This window comes from Lupinus angustifolius, chromosome LG12, assembly GCF_001865875.1.
Source record: "Lupinus angustifolius cultivar Tanjil chromosome LG12, LupAngTanjil_v1.0, whole genome shotgun sequence".
In the NCBI taxonomy this organism is placed as follows: domain Eukaryota; kingdom Viridiplantae; phylum Streptophyta; class Magnoliopsida; order Fabales; family Fabaceae; genus Lupinus; species Lupinus angustifolius.
The window spans coordinates 10,313,022-10,313,515 of record NC_032020.1 but is presented as its reverse complement, the minus strand read 5'-3'; positions in this window follow the sequence as shown (position 1 = coordinate 10,313,515).

Genomic DNA, 494 nt, shown 5'->3' with positions numbered 1-494 from the left:
ATGGAAAGGCAAATCTCGCATCCCAATGCGAAACGACCACTTCGCGGACACGTACGATAAACATGCTCGAGTATTATCGGCTAATACTCGATCGGATATTATAAATCGCCCAATCGTAATATCTCATTAGAATTTCGGATTTCGGCATTCCGAGTGAAAAATATTTAGAAAACAGGTATGGGTGTATTCAGGGTCTATGTTGACTCGAAATGAAATTACGAAGCCAACGATGCGATCGGAATTCGATTCCGAGTTACGGAACTCAAAAACCACTTTTTGAGCTGTACCGGGTGGATTTCGGCCCCGACAGTGGTTCAGAACCGACTGTCTCCGAAATTTACCAAAATTTACCACAAAATAGGAAATAAAATTACAAGACTAAAACTCAACTAGGGTTTTGTCTAATTCTTTACCGAAAATTCCCAGAAATTCATTTGTGAATATATAATTAATAAAAATATTAATAAAATCTTATAATTCGAAATCGTAAAATT